The sequence below is a fragment of the Macrobrachium nipponense genome, chromosome 9 (assembly GCF_015104395.2).
Source record: "Macrobrachium nipponense isolate FS-2020 chromosome 9, ASM1510439v2, whole genome shotgun sequence".
In the NCBI taxonomy this organism is placed as follows: domain Eukaryota; kingdom Metazoa; phylum Arthropoda; class Malacostraca; order Decapoda; family Palaemonidae; genus Macrobrachium; species Macrobrachium nipponense.
In genome coordinates, this window is record NC_061110.1 from 79,286,320 (window position 1) to 79,303,012 (window position 16,693).

At 35.1% G+C, this 16,693-nt stretch overlaps 1 protein-coding gene across 1 annotated transcript in view; it reads right to left on the reverse strand.

Annotated features, from left to right (window-relative positions):
• The window catches only part of LOC135218277 (uncharacterized), a 552,172-nt gene extending 535,734 nt beyond the window's left edge, over window positions 1-16,438 (reverse strand). Inside the window, exon 1 of the mRNA XM_064254485.1 lies at window positions 16,358-16,438. The gene's annotated coding sequence lies outside the window, so the exon portion shown is untranslated. The remainder of the gene's footprint in view (window positions 1-16,357) is intronic.
• Between the last annotated feature and the right edge of the window lie 255 nt (window positions 16,439-16,693).

Here is a 16,693-nt window from a genome sequence, read left to right on the forward strand (position 1 = left end):
CGCATGAGGTGCACTGACGGCACAACTCCCCTACGGGATCTTACTTCTATGAACTCTTCTGGAGTTGATTGACATTGTTTTAATATTCAGCATTCAAAAGTAATAATAATAACAAATAATAAAAATAATGGTGAGAAAATCCATAGCAGTGTAGATGTAAAAATTTATTTCAGAAATATATTTTCCATCTACAAAACTGTGGATTTCTTCACCATTTTATTGACTCATGCTACAATAATAATAAACTGCATTCTTAATAAGAATAAACTGCATTCTCTAAACAGTATAGAGTACAATAGAGAAACAAGTAAATTTCCTAAGAATCTCATTATAAATGCAGTCCGGTCACACTGAGCGCGCATCCGTTTGCCCGGCGAGTACCAAATAATCTATAACGCCGGTTGCTTTCCCGAATATTCCGCCCAACCGTATGTGTGCCAAAGGAATAACAAATCAACATTACTTCCAGAGTGCCTGTCTGTTATTTCCCTACTGGTGTATTAAACCTAAATAATATAGTCGGCCGTCTGAGTTTCGACCTACAACACGTCGCCTAGTTAGCGTCGTCTTTGCAGTTCATCTGGCTGTCCTAATGTCGTGGATGCAGTTCATCTGCCAGTCCTAATGTCGCAAATGCAGTTAATCTGCCTGTCCTAATGTCGTGGATGCAGTTAATGGAACTGTCCTAATGTCAATGCAGTTAATCACACTGTCCTAATTCTCACCCTAATATGTTACGTAAAAGGCAAATTTCCCGAAGTACACAAATACTAGGAAAATTGCCCGAAAAAGAAATCTCAAATGAAGTAGTCTTATATCAGCTAGAAAAGAACTTACAAAGGGACATCATTCCATAAAATATTACTGAAAAACTGCAAATATTTTTTTAATGGTAAGAGAGGCCCGATATCATCTTGCTCTTAAAATAAAACTTGCACTCCGCCAAACGAAACTTTAAAATGCACCCAGAACGTAAAAACACAACAAAATATTTAAACAAACGAACACAGCAATATGAAGGGCAACAGATACAAATATCACCAGAAAAAAATACAATAACAACAATTTCACGCGTCAACATTCAAAGGATCTTATTCTATTCTCCATATAGGAAAAGTAATGGACACCCTGTAAAAATTCTTGAAATTGTACAACCCCGGGTGCGGTATGCCCACCTCTGGCTGACCGAATTTCCGCTTAGCGATATTTTTCCTTGACTGATCTGTGTAAGTTACTTTTAATTGTCTGGTATCATTTCAATGCTGCATAAATGTAATTCACTGTAGCATTTTCATAAGAGAAAAATACAAAAAATCAAATGGCAAAGTTAAAAACAGTTTCGCCAAAAAATGAGAAAACTTTATTTCTCCATATGAAATATTAGCTAATTAAATATATAACATATATGGAATTCAGTTCTCCGAAATACTAATTATAGTTAATGATACGTATGACCACTACTGCGATCTGAAAGGCAAGAGAAATTATGGAAAGATCTATGGTTCTCTGTCTGTAACTTGCTTAACGACTCATTTCTTTGGTCAGTGTGAATTTGGTTTTCATCCGAAGATATTAATTTTGGTGGCACTAAAAGCTGAATAGCTAAAGTTTACTATAGTATCTTGAAACTAACAAAATATAAACTGTCAAAAGTGTTGAGATGAGCAGAAAACAAACATTCCTACACTATCATAAAAAAGTATTTACCAAAAATAAATAGGGAGATTCAAACGTTTTGATCCATAGAAAACTACGATAAACAGCCCTTCAAGTGACGTATTGTATCACCTGATTGCTATTTAAACCTGTATCAGTATAAATAGCAATCAGTATCACCTGATTGCTGATTGCTATTTATACCTGACACATCGCAATGGAGAAATTATCGTTATTTCCGACAACATGGGCACACTTTACGTACAGTATATTATTAAATATATTATTTAATCAATATACCGGTGGTTGTTTTCATCAATAGCATGGGGAAAGACAAAAGATAATTTTGACCTTACCTAATTCTTTTACTTAAAACTGCCAACATTCAAGGACTGAATTTAAATAAATTATGTTCATATTGTGCTTTAGCAATTTTAAGTACGATGCTATTACAAAACTATTTGAATTCTTTCGCCACTTCTTGCGGCAAGGGTACCAGAACACGATAAAATGAAGACTAAGAAAGACCAAAAGCTGTCACAACCAACTTTTCCTAACAAGGAAGAGGTAAAGCGTACATGCAATGCCACTACGCGTTGCCTGGGAAACCGATGTCGCTAGAGCAAGAACAAATAAATAAATAAATGTATGTATATATAGTATATATATATATATATATATATATATATATATATATATATATATTAGATAGATAGATGGATGGATACATGGATATATACACACGATGGACGCGCGAAAAAAAACAGTAAAATATTTTGTCAATACAAAACTGCTCGATTGGTTAATTTCACATATACGACTGCTACCTTGGTCACTGACTGCCACAAACAGATAATTTACGAATACGAATTGTATAGAAAACAAATCATTTCAACAACATTATATACTCATTACGTTGCGACAGAATTACCCGCAGTTATATAAACTAATGTTTTAGGTATCGCCGAGAGAAGAATTTAAAGAAAAATTAAACATTCTCTCCCACTGTTAATTTCTATCAATAGAGTTAATTTTACGCTGATGAAAAAATACTTTGAATACTGGATACCGCTTATCACATATTTGCATACTCGAAATTATCAAGAAAAACACTTAAATTCAATTCACTAAAAAAAAAAATAATAAATAAATCCTATAACGCTGCTCACTTTTCATAGTTATTATGTCTACAAAATTTAATCTCTTGTTGAAAAATATTTACTAGACATTACCATTATTTCCCTACACACGTTTCATTAATTTAAGTAAGCAAATACTATTTTAATTCCTTTAAATGTCAAACTACAATAACATCAAAAGTTAATGACGTTCAAAAATTCACGTAATTTAGTTCGTGTAATCGTACCAGACATGAAAACAACCATTTCATTAAATAATGAACAGTTACTTAGGAAAAGGCTCAAAAATGTTAAAACATATTTATCAAATAAATTATATTAAACAACGGCGCAGTTGTGATTTCTCCCATTTGGAATCTATTTTACCTCAAAACGGCGTTAAAATCATCCTCCCATTGGGTCATTACGATGAATATTGAACAGGGACAAACATCTCACTTCAAAAAGAAAGCCTTCCAGTACCCTATGTCGCAACTGAAATGACTAGATAAGAAATTCTCTTGTGACGGAAATAAAAATGTGCAGCACGAAAAAAAAATAATAATAATAATGTTCTAACAGTTTTGTAGAGCGTTTACATTAAATGGAAATTCGAGAAAAACCTGTGATTAAAAAAAAGGGTGGGGGGAGGAGGGGGGAGGGGCGAACTTCCATGCGTTAGAAAACTTGATTGGTTCACTGAAGACATCTGAAGAAATCTATACACTCCAAACATACTCAAACAGCTATGTACTCATACACGGCGTTTGAATATATGTTACGTGCCTATTAATCATCAGTATCATATAAATACATGTACAATACATATAACATGTATGTGCTCATCGTACATATTCACTAAGGGGTTGGTTGCCTGATGCGCCTTTCCTTACAACATCACGCATTGTTTATTATTTGGCAAAGGGGTTTTTACGACTGCATTCCCTTGCTGTCATCAACCACAGTTATTGGCGGTGGGCCTGCCTTTGAACAAAAAGTCCACCTGCAAGACAGCAGTTTTCACCTATCTCTGTACATGAACAAAAAACAAATGGAAATAAAGTCAAAACAGACTAAATGACATACCTTGTTTAATGATCGATATGTTTTATTTATACAACCGTACACAACAGGAATAAACAGATGGACACAGCAACTTTATATGAAATGTATCAGCCGATGCTGGAACCCTTTAAGAAGAAAACATAACACACACTCTCTCTCTCTCTCTCTCTCTCTCTCTCTCTCTCTCTCTCTCTCTCTCTCTCTCTCCCCATTTGAAGTTCGGTTCGTTAAATTAACTGATTGGATAAATGTCGTATTTACTTAATTGCCAATGTTACACAGGGTATTATTATTATCATTCCTTTGACCAAACTTTTTTTATATCTATTCATTTGCGTTATTGGTGGAGGGGTTGCACTTTTCACTTTTATCTTTGTGTTCATTTCTTATTAAAGATAACCTAATCTTTATTTCTTACCAGAGAGGGACAGTCTTCTTTCTTCAGTCTTAAGAACATTGTGCAATGAATGTTTGAGAGCACCATATCTTTGCAATATTAAGCTGAGGTATAGGCAATGATGGGGGTAGAAGTTCATTCTGAGAGATGTTTCCTTCGTTACAACATTACATACTTGGAATATTCAAAATGATGAAGCTGTGAGAAACTCAGTAAAACAGCTAAAACTCGAAAACGAATGAAGACAAAGGGCTGACATTTTGCAAGTTTGTAGAGAATGACCTCGACGGTGCAGAGAAACTTGAGTTTCGAGAAAAGAGAAAATTGTCAGAACCTCAATTGTTGAATGAAAAATATTACATGCTACCCAGTGAGGTTAAAAACATGATTCCGGTAGTTTTGTTCCTCAATTTTACATGCAAGGACGATATACAAGAAAGTACCTTTGTATGCGATACCCACTGATTCTTGCTATTTTTCAATGGCAATATACCACTTGTTGGCTTGAGCACATTTACTGTGTTATGTTTGTCTGCGGCAGAATCTTTCGTGGTTTAATCCAGCGAAAAATGTCATGATATCAAAGGAAATAACAGCTTACAGTAGAATCAACCTGGAGCGTATTTTCAAAGTACAGATAAAATAAAATTATCATGATATGAGTTCATTAAAGGTAAGAACATCATACGAATAAGTAAAACTCACATAGAAAAAAACAAAGAGAAGAAAAGAGCAAAAAACTGCAATTGTATTCCAGAAAATAAAATTGCAAAATTAACGCACACCATCAAGGAAAGAAGCAAATATAAGAATTCTTGCTTAAAAATAATGAAATAAACAAAACTTATTCAAAAATCAATTACAGAAGCCTAAAGGGAAAATGCACGAACGAATAAAATCGCTGCAGAGAGATATATATGAAAGGATCAGTAAAAGACAAAATTATTGTAGAGAATGTTAGTGTCCGAAAATGCTACAAATCTAATCATACATTAAAGCAATTGTAAATAAATTAAACTTCCCTGCCGCTTCTCCGCACATGAGCTGGGTGTCAGAAAGCACATTAAAATGTTGATAAGGATACTGGTATGGAAGGGTTTTCACACAGTCCAGAGACCATCCCCCCCTCATCCCCCCCTCCAAAAAAAAAAACCTTGGTTGTTATATATATATATATATATATATATATATATATATATATATATATATATATATATATAAATTGTGTGAATGGGCTCTATCCCCTCCGTGATGGAAGACCAGCTTCTGGAAAAGGGCCTGGGAATACAAAAGCAGCAAGAGAAGTCCTCATTCCAGAGTGAATGATTTGAAGGACTGACCAAACTGACTGACCCTTGTGTTTGTGACTTCCGTGAAGTGCGCACGACTAAGTACATAACAAAAAAACGAAAAAGAATGTGAAGCCATACAGAAAAATGCGCTACTTTTGGAAAAATCAGAAAGATTCCACTATAGACTCATCAAAAGGCAACGTCTCATATGGATTCGTAACATTTTGCTTTCGGCGTTAACCTACAATAGGAGCTACGGCCCATGAAATCAATTGTGCGATCAAACTGCGGTCTCTAACGACATCCTGTGTACATGCATGTGTTCGTGCCCAAACATTCATACGTTATGTCAGACGTTGGATGATATATTCAGTTAATTACAACAGCTTCTAAAAGTTCTAAAAGTTTCCAAATACTTCTTGATAAAACGTCGAGCATCAAAACGGGTCGTTGCAATGACCCATGCAGCCAAGGCTTTGCAATGGCCTTGCATGCAGCTTACATATTCCATTCCCAGCACTTTCCACGAAAATCTCTGGAATCACACCAACGAAAATATTTGTGACCTTTATTTCTCGTCATAGCGAGCAGTCAAAAGAACAAAAACGGTGCAGGAAGCACGTGAAATCCAATATTCCTGATGAGAAAAATAAGTGCCGCAGCTCCCTCTTGATCAAATTTTTAAAACGAGAATCGCTACACCGCGTAGGCTTTGGCGTCATTCAAAACTGATCCCGAATTTTGTGAAAACGCTGCTTTGGAACGCTGCTATGCCAGTTTTCAGTAAACTGAAATACTTCTTGAACTAGATCTAGAATATATTTGCTATTGAACAGAAACCAAAAGGAATAACACAAACATGATGATATTTAAAGGAAAACTTATGAAAGATCACCAGTAATTTGACCACTTAAACTTTCTGAAATTTCTGAATCATAATAACGTTCGTTGAGCTTTATCAAAATACTTCTAAAATAGCTAGGGTTCGTTGATCATTCATAGGTAATAAAAGCACATCTCTATGTGAACTGAATACAAAATTTAAAAATCCCCCCCCCCCTTAAAATGAAAGAAAATAAGCCAAACACTACACCAGCAAAAAATGTAATAAAACTGATAAATACGCAAAAGCCTGCCTCCATTAGATTGACCGAATGCAACAAAAATTCATCGACTTACCTTAATAAATAACCAAAAATTACACAGATTCTCTACTTTAAAAATCAGAGGCTGGGCTATAGTATAATTAAGAAATAACCGAAAATAACGGCGACGAAAGTAAAAATAGTAAGCAATTTCTAATAATAACCAAAAACTAACAACATTTAGAATTGTAATAGACATACAACAAAACCTGGTACAACATCAAAAATGTAGCTGAAATGATGGTCACTTCGAAAACAAAATACAAAACAATCTTAAGTTGTCAATGAAATTTTAATAAGAGGGCGTCTGATTTCCGTCTATGAACAATACCTCACACCAAATACATATAGATGCACGTAACATAAACAATGAGTGCCTATCAACACTCTTATCTAAATCCACACAATTTGTTTGTTTGTATGGCGTTTTTACTTTGCACGGAACCAGTGGTTATTCAGCAACGGGACCAACGGCTTTACATGACTTCCGAACCACGTAGAGAGTGAACGTCTATCACCAGAAATACACATCTCTCACACTTCAATGGAATGCCCGAGAATCGAACTCGCGGCCACCAAGGTGGTACGCCAACACCATACCGACCAAGCCACTGAGGCGCTAAATCTACACAATTACACACATAAATATCACTGGAAACGCTAAAACCAAACTCGGATAAAATTCGCTCCCCTTGACACTGCTGGCGTGTTTGTGTCAAGGAAACAAAAATAACTTCATCTAGCGCATCCCCTTCCGGTAAACACTCACTTCGCCTCAATATTACAAGGTACATGTGTGCAATTGCATGCATACAATAATATTACCTCATGCGTACAGAAATATATCTTCAAGTCCTTTTAAATACAAAATGGCGCCTTTATCCGTTCTCTAGCGACAGACTTACGTAATTACTCGTCGTCAGAGTCACAAATCATTTAGAACATCAAAATAAAGACTGGTAGAATAGCAGAATAGGCTCAGTGTACTGGTATAAAACCCTTAAATTGGAACGAAATAATGGAGAAACTTTTCTTATATATTCGGATGTTGCTCGCGCATAAATGCATACTACATACGTAGATAAATACAAAGTGTTGGAGTTGTTGATCTTTTGAAGAAAAAAGAAATAAAATATCAACAATAACAAAATAATAATGATGTGAAATAGATGAAGAGTCGGAAAAGGTCAAGTTCAGCGGCAACTATATAATACTATATGGAGAAAATCGAGGAGTTTCAACTCGCAAATTAACACCCATGAAATCTGAAATGAACTGGGACACTGAAGAAGAAAAACGTAAAAACTGGACGATAAAATTACTTATATAGATATTTGCATAAAGTTAACAAAAATAAAGCTGTTTATGATATAAAATTTTTTTTTTAAAATCTGCCTTATGAAAAACATTTACACAAAGGAGAAAAACCGACAGTTTGAAACCAAGAACTTAAAACCTTCACAAATTATCCCTGAATATAAAATTTGGGCAGATATATAAGTGTTTTGTGAGATGATGTTTTTCACTGCGTTTTTCAGCGAAAGAACAAAAAACAAATACATCTCGGATGTTGTTGAGACTTGTCGCAGCACAATGCTCCTTCCTCTTTCGCAAGTGCCTCAGTGCGCGTGTAAACATTCCAAGTGACAATATGAAAGGTTTATTGTTAAACTAGTGAGTTATCTATTGTCGGCATAGTTGCAATAAAATGGAAAAGGCACTAGGACGCTACAGTTTCCCTGACTCTTTCTTTTTTTTTTCTTTTATTTCCGTTTTTATGATTACCGTGTTACTTTTTCAGCTTTGGAACACCTCCCCCTCTAATAGTAGGTGGCCTTGAAAGATGACAGCTGTAGCTGTCAAAACATTATGGTACTGATAAATCAAGCATGGCTCCCTGTACATGAAAAACTTCAACATTGCCATAACCGCATCGTAAACATAAAAAGAGGCCTCATTTACATGCCTTACATATACTGAGACATTCACCTCAAACTACAGCATCTGGCCATCCCAATTATACATTATAGCTACAATATTGGTTCAATAAAGCCATCCCTTCCTACTTTCTAGCTTTTCATCAATTATTCCTCACTCGTCCGTTTATCTTCGTCAGTAACAAAAAAATTATCAATTAGATATTTTTTTAGAACATCAACAACTACAACAGCCTCGTGGGTAAATAATTATTGCTTGCCACCTTCCTGTAGAGCAATCTCCAATTCCGATATGGGCGTAGGCTAGCCTAATGACTACTCATTATCGTTATACAGCAAAAAATAAAAAATGAACTTCATCTTTAGTCTTTACACAAATCCACAGCCTACCTCCGATCAATGATGGCCGCAAATGAAAAGGCGCCCCAAAGTCCTTTAAATTTTGGAGTAATACTGTTCACAATTTAACATGAACCATTAAGCCCGTTCAAAGAAATAATGTTTACAAGATATTCTATTCATTAAAAATAAACATAACAACGAGAGAAAAGTTTACATCGGGAAACTATCACTTTTTGCAGTTGTTAATACCTTGAGTTTTCCTCATAATGAGGTACAGGTTAGTTCAAAGCAACGGAAATTAACTTTCTCTCTCTCTCTCTCATAGGAGACATTTTAAACATATCAGTGAAATGAAAACGTTCAATTATTAATAATATTATAACATAGTACATTCCAGATTTTACAATGTATTAAAAAACAAGGAAAAATTAACAGGAAAAACTAATGATTATAAACTGCACTTTATATATATTTTATAAACATATGCATGCAGTTTAAAATCATTATTTTTCTTCTTCAGTTTTCCTAGGTTATTTAATACGTTGTAAAATATGGAATATCTGTTATATTTTTAATAACTGAGCTTTTCATATCACTGATATATTTAAAATGTGGAGAGAGAGAGAGAGAGAGAGAGAGAGAGAGAGAAGGGAGACGAGAGAGAGAGAGAGAGAGAGGAGATTCCTATGCTTTGAAGTAACCTGTACCTCATTATTAACCATTCCAAAATTATATATATATATATATATATATATATATATATATATAATATATATATATATATATATATAATATAATATATAATCAGAAAGCGGTTATTTTCGGACTGCACTATTCAGCGAGCGACAGTCTTTGGAATTCGCTTCGTGCTCTTGCTTTTTTCAAACTAATATCCTTTCACCCTTTACGAAATAGGTTCAGTGCTTCCGCAATGGCTACGTAGCCCCACAATTCTCCCTTCCACTTCCTATGCTTTTCTATTAAATATCTCAGACGACAACAAACGTCTCTGAATCAATTTTAAGCAAAAGCAATGGATGCAAAGGAATGGCAAAGAAATAAAAAAAACAAAAAAACTCGATAGCTAGCTGACGCGACTCGACAAACAAAGAAACGTCGTTTAATGAATATACTCATCGAGAAGGTGTAAAATATATATATATATATATATATATATATATATATATATATATATATATATATATATATATATAAAAATAAAGGAAGGGGTGGGGGGGAGGAATCTTTGCCTGACTTACATACGAAAAGCAAGATGCAGCATAAACCATTCCAATCAGTATTGGTAGGAAGGTCTATAAATAACAGACCACCGGCTGACCTCGTCACTCACGTGACTTGTCAACCATCATAGGTCTTTAGTAAGAGCTAAGTACAACTTCTCTAATGGCTTAAAAAAACGTGAGTATGATCGTTCCAACTTCAACTTGTTTCAGGCCCATCCATAATTAATTCGCTTCGCTGCAATCAATTAGTGCTATCAATGACACCGTTGTATTTCGTGCGGTTGGAAAAATCCCTCACGAAAGGCGACACCAGAAACGTGATGATTAAATCGAATGACAAAGAGCTAAATGAGTTTCTAAACCGCTGACTATCCGAGGAGAGACACAGAGCAACTATGAAACTATCGACTAACCATCATTAATTCCTGAAGAATGCCACCACCCCACCCACAAATAGAAATAATCGGCACCGAATCGCAATCAAAATGGACTTACCAAGGACGAAAAAAAAGTATGAGACGCTTCAATAACTGTTCTATTTTTAGTAATAAAAATGTAATTTTCCTGTACACATACGAGTAAAATAAATATACAAAAAAGGTCTAGAAAAGTCCGTATACACACCCACTATCTGGCGAACAGCACTTCTACGAGAATCTCGAAGACGACGCCGCCGCGCTTCGTGTAAATAAATAACAAGAGCAATATATAACCGGTTTTCACATGCACACTCATTAATTCGAACCCTGTAAAAAGCTGTACATCTATTCTGCTACCATTGATACTGAATTTTTCGAAAGGCCGATACATTTTAGAAGTGCAGTTTCGAAAAACGGCGGGCGGGCGATCATGGAACTAGTTTCTAATGCTTATTTTTACACGATTTCAGGTCACATTTTAAACTAAAACGGGATTCATGGTTTTACCCTGACTTTTGCAACATACCCTCATCAACAGCACTTGTCTGTCTCACTCTTCTTTCTTTTCCGCCTGTTCTGTTTTTGCGAGGAGTGGCGTGTCTGTTTCAACTCCGGTATAGGATTTCCACGATTGTTATTTCTACATTCTAGACGACTTAGGTTTTGAATGTTAAAAAGCAAACTAGTACTCGCATTAGAGTTGCAACTTTTGGTCTCAATTATCACTGGAGCCACTATTAACTGACCTACACACAATCAACTCACTACCGACAAGTATTAATAAACTATAATAATAATTACAAGAGTGTTATATATATATATATATATATATATATATATATATATATATATATCTATATATATATATATATTATAATGAACACAGAAACATGTTTTTCACAGAAAATATATATATTTCTTGCTTAGTTCAGTTCTATTTGTTAAAATGTAAATATCCCATTGATTAAGGCACCTCATAACAGAGAGATCAATAAATACTCAGTTAAACGGTATTGCAGCACAACATTCCAACGACCCGTAAATGAAATCCGTGACTTACGATTCTCTCTCTCTCTCTCTCTCTCTCTCTCTCCATTACACCCACTGCACCATTCAGTTTGTTTCGTGATAACGAGAATACTTCCGTTTCCAGAGCAAAGCAATGTTATTGTTTGGAAATGTTGAACCAAAACAACAACGGCAGTAAAAACTCAATCAGCAGTACACTCGACGATCGTCGAATATGGCTTCGGTGTTAATACTAGAGGTCTCTCACACTTCTATGGTGTTCAAAGCCAGTAATAATTGTTATCACGGCGTCACATGCGTTTGACCTATATCCTAGTACTAAAAAAAATGGTACAGGTCATTGGTATGCTCGGTATGCATATATCTCCTCACTGAGACAACCAGACTAAGTCTTCATCTTCACAATAACGGAGCCAGCTTCCCGGACGGAAGTAGAATCCTGGAAATATCTTCATCAAATCATCGTGGAAACGGTCTACTGTCCGCGTTTCCAGCGATCGCTTATAACTGAACCAGAGTTCCCTGCAAGAGCAGATAATGCTTAGCCGCTTTTCACACCCAGCTTATTAAGAATTATTCTGTGGGCATTTAGAAGTTTTTTCAGCATTAAATTATACTTTTACTAGACGCTGTGGTGTATAAATACAAACTTTGAGCGGGGACGCATACATCTATAAAAGGACAACGGAAATCCTGGAATGGAATGTTAGGCGCATATTTTATATAGAAATTAGTTATACGCTCATAATCCGTAGATATCTCAATATTACCCGAAAGATGTGAAAACAAAATAAATATTGTGACATTCACAATACAAATAAAATGAAACCGTTGCGTACATGTCGCAATTTATGTTAAAACGTATAAAATGCTCTAGTACAGCGATTTTACCAAAGTACGAAAGTATATCGGCTAGAATATAGAATATGTTTCTAAATAATCCTTTATAAATAAAGGAAAAGTCAAAGCAGAAAAAAAGCTATGAAAAGGCTCATACTACAACAAGTAAGAATATACAGAATATAAGTGCATCTAATTGATCAAAAATTAAATTGGGGAAAAAACTCTCCAAAGCCCCGGTATCAAAAGGCTGATAATGCGAAAAAGAAAACAAAAATGCATCGCAGCGTTGTATCCGATTTCGACGAATCCTATATCCGCGGCTGGCGGACAAAAATGACAACCGGTAACCAAGGTTACGCGAGTAGGGAAGATACCATTGCACCTACTGATGGTGCCGCTGATTTCTCAAATAATGCAGCAACATTTTTAAAAAATTTTCGATCCGAATTTTGTTCGAATCATCATGTCGCCGCCGATGCTTGGCTAGTGAACTAAGGTTCGGAGTTTTCAATTCGGAAAGAATTATGGATAATGACAGTTACCGCTGAAACTGATGATTAGTGTGGATAATGAGACAGTTACTTCTAGAATTGATATTTACAATAAAAAAATATTACCTGGAAAAATGAATGATCGCCAAGAAAGGCAGGAAAACCAAATGTTTTGAAGATAACGAACGCCACTGGCATGGTCAATGTAGCGTTTATACAACCCACAGAATAAATTCGCCACAAATAGCATGACAGTGTGTCTGAATTACATTCACACTATCATCAACAGCATTACTTCTCACTCACAGGCCAATTTAGAACTTTTCTCTCTCTCTCTCTCTCTCTCTCTCTCTCTCTCTGACAACACATTCTTTAAACAAGCATACAAATGAATCTATATCATTCTTCTTATGCAAATTACATTGAATCTCGTCGTCTGATGGAATTTAGAATCGATGAAGGCCTGACTCTATTTAGCGGGAACGGAGAACATCGTATTCCCGATCTTATAACAACAATGTGACCGCAAAATCTCTGTTCATTTCTTTTCAACACACTGAAAATTTGTCCTTTATTTTCCACTGCGTTATAAAACATGACTGTTGACTTATCTTTCTTTTTTAACCTTAGCAAATAAACGAACACGTTTCTTTGTATGCCCTTATGAAGAGGGTACTGTCATTAAGAGGGAGAGAGACGTTTTCACCTGACTTTTGAATGAGCTGTATTGTAAACCGTTTAATAATCCTGTTTGGTGATAGTATGTACTGAAAGACAAATTATGTTTGTGAATACAAAAGCAATTCTTTACACAATCCGTCAGCGATCATCAAAAAGTAAACAGAAAATAAACACTTGCCCTTCGCCAAAATCACAAACATTCTCCCAAAAACATTTAAAGGAAACGATGCCTTCGTTAATAGCAGCAGAGACTTATTTTCGTGGAAGGTGTTAATACAGAGATCGGTTGAGGAGAGAGCGTTTTCAGAACTTCACTTGGCGCATAAAACAAAGGACTTTGTGCGATAACATCACTGTGGTTTGGGGGACTGTTCAGATCAGCTTGGATTCTGGATTCATAACGCAACTGTACAAGACGTTATTTGATGCTGGGCTTGTTATATCAAACGTTATCTTTGTCGATGGAAAATTTGAAACTAATCGGTTATCTCTGACACAAAACAAAGAATCTTCCGAACGAAATAAGATAAGAAGATATGCTCTTCCCACTGAGTTCTTTCGAGATATGCGCTAAAAGGAACTGCACAAAGAAAAAAATTAATGATGTTAATATTTCCTTCGCATTCAAATCAATATGAGCACTCTGACTCAATTCAACAAAGAAGTTAGAACTTACTGTTTAACCAAATAACGCTCCAATTCGTGCTGAATTTGCTAAATATCTGTAATTCAATATACTGGTGAATTTTAGTATACGTATAGGTTTCAAACTAATAACTCTCATAACTACCCTAGTTCAAACAAATCTTAGAATCTCCAAGCTAATGATTACTCCAGTTTTACTTGGCGGGTGTCAATACGATGACTTCGGTGAACTCCCAAACTACCTAAACATCAACCTAAATTTTCACTATGTAAACCTACACAAATATTCGAATTCATGTTATACATTTAGTGAGAAATTCGCGTGGCAAGTTGCACAAAAATTTCACTGTAAGATAACTGAACCCGTAAATTACAATTATACATACTCACATTATATATATATATATATATATATATATATATATATATATATATATATATAATCTATATATATACATATATATCTATATATAACTATATATATATATATATATATATATATATATATACTATATATATATACACACACATATGGATAATGGGATACTCAAACATGTATATGTGTGCGTAAATATATATGACCATTTATACAGATGTGTCCTTGATTCAGCAATGTGACCAATGGCCACTAACACCAGTTATTCTTTCAGATAAATATGAAGTACTGAATGATTCATGGTGACAACGAAGAGGTTTGTTCTCTCATGTGTATTTCTATCTATTAGCGTAAACACACATTCGCATGGACCAAACCAACATGGAAGAGGAATACAGCTTTTGTTGCAGAGGTAAAGTTTTGTAAGGAAAAAAAAATCGGGAACACAAGTACATACTGCATGTTTCCCCTTTCTCAACTTCAAAATTATGCAGACATCGTCTCAGATACATGTATATATAAATGAAAGCAGGAAAAACTAACTATTAAATGCCATTAAACCCGTATAAACAAAACGTTTTCTCCAGGTCCATAAATATGAGTAATATAAAAGCGCGTATCTGAACGTCTAAAGATTCATCATGTCAGATTTCTGGAGTTCTGATACAAAACGATAATTACAGCATATACTAAAAATCTAAATAGAACTCTTAGGCCTAGTAATTGTAATTGCAATAGCCGCAATGCACGACAAAAAATAAAACCTTTGCATTACTTAAATACTGCCCAGGAAATCTTGAGATAGACGCAACTTTTTTTACACGAATACTTTTGGATTTGTAATGTTAAGTGTAAATCGTAGACATGGAGAACCTTGGCTGCACAAGATATCAGGGTTCATGTTGTCTTAGTAGGCCTATGTCCGAAAACAGGTTTAGGCTTCTTAAGTTGATTTTTATGGGAACCTTATCCCTGACATGAGAATAATTGTTGGCATAATCCTGTGAACAAATTACTTAAACTGTTTCTGATATCCCTCCAATAATTGTAAGCCACCCAAATATAAATTAAATTTGCCATCTAAGCCTAAACGGCAAACTTGCCTAGGTTCTACTATAGGCCTATCATCCCACGAGCCAGTGTTAAAGAAAACTGGGTTGGATAACTATCTCTGACCGAAGTGAAGACCCTCGGTATATAAAATGTCTATCAGACTGGTCATTGTTACTGCATCATTAGTAACAATTAAACGGTACCCCAACAAAACAAAATATTCAACAATTACGCATTGGCCTATTAAACTTCCCATACAAACATAAACGTCCCTAAGACAAATACATGATTGTATACAACAAAAATGAAACTTAATATACTTCCTTAAATAAATCCAAACTGTGTCCAGATGGAACTTAATGAAACACAATCAACTTAAATAAACACATCATAAACGAAAACTGCACGTTGGGAATTCTCGAAGTCATAAGTCTCCCAAAAGTTCGTCAAACTTATGAAAAGTTTATGACATCAAGAAAGAAAATAAGGTATACTTAAGATGAAATGTGAAGTAAAAAATCATTTTGAGCACTACTGAAAACTTGTCCCACGCAAAATAATCAAACGAACACTAGAAATGCAAGTTTAAACGAGTGATAGAACACAGAGCTCAGGAGCAGTAACCTTCGATCCTTTCAAGCGGCCTAACAGACCAACACTGACGGAGACGGACTCGGCGTGTTTTCCCTCTGGCTGCTGCCATCTCACGATCTCTCGCATTCCCTAGTTGCCAGCTAACGAATATTTATTAATAACTCTTCCATTTAACGCCCATGGCCATCCAGAAATTAGCTATTTGTGCTAGCATCAAAACAATAGACAGCTATTAATGACACTCGATACTGAGACAGGTCGGAATAACGTCTCGCCCGAATTCAATCGCTAATCAAATTGTCCTATAATTGTCAAGTTTCATTGGCTTCCTAATTACTTTGCAGTTTTAGAATGTACAAAGGACGT